This window comes from Protobothrops mucrosquamatus, unplaced genomic scaffold, assembly GCF_001527695.2.
Source record: "Protobothrops mucrosquamatus isolate PMUCROS unplaced genomic scaffold, P.Mucros_1.0 scaffold_165, whole genome shotgun sequence".
NCBI classification, from domain to species: Eukaryota; Metazoa; Chordata; class Lepidosauria; order Squamata; family Viperidae; genus Protobothrops; species Protobothrops mucrosquamatus.
The window spans coordinates 405,005-405,932 of NW_015386241.1; positions in this window are offsets into that span (position 1 = coordinate 405,005).

The window sequence follows — 928 nt, forward strand, 5'->3', positions numbered from 1 at the left end:
CCGGGGCAGGGGTTTCAGCAGGCTCTTCCAATGGACTATGCCTTGGCGCTTGCCCTGGTCCCACCCTCTTCTGCCAGAGACCCTCAGATCTGTCCCACTCCTGCCCAGGCCCCCACAGGCACCCTTGACGCGAATGATGTAGAGCTGGCCACACCCACCCAGTAGGCCACACCCACTCCATCCACGTCCACCCAGTAGACCGTGCCCACCCTGGCCACACCCACCCCGAAGACAACCGCAATGCTGATGCAGCCCTCAATGAAATTGAATTTGACACCCCTGTTGTATTGTGTGTGAGTGGAAAGGTGATGAGCTTTAGTCCCAAATTTCGTGTTATGGGGAATATAGAGCAGCCATTTATTCTTTTGAGATTTTGTCTTCTGAGGTAATGTGTTAGAGCTCACCCAATTAATACTGATTTTTTTTTCCTTTTACATTATTCCATGGAGTTAAGAAAGCTTAAGCATTTCATAGGATTAGAAAAGAGGGATGTGTTTGTTTAGCATATGACAAAAATGTTAAAAAGCACATCACAATTATATTCTCAATGAGCAAACATGAAACAATCTACAAGAAAGATAGGCTATATCATCAATATATGATGGAGTTGCAGAGTCTCTGGCTTTCCCTGATATGCACTCAAAGGGTGTTACTCCACGATATGTCACACTGTCTGCTTTGGAGCCCCACAGAGGCATTCCAAAGAGGAGAGCTTTCCCCATTTATGGAGGAGGCTAGCGCAGTTGCCATGCTGAGTCATAATCATATTGAGGATTGACCAGGTCTTAAGAGGAAGATTGAATCCTTTTGGTTCAGCTGTAAAGCAGGGAATGTTGTGACGCTCTGGAGGAGCAACAGAAAACCATTTCTTGCATCCAGGACTGAAGCAGATTGAAGTTTTTATCCGGCAAGTTTCTGACTGTCCTAA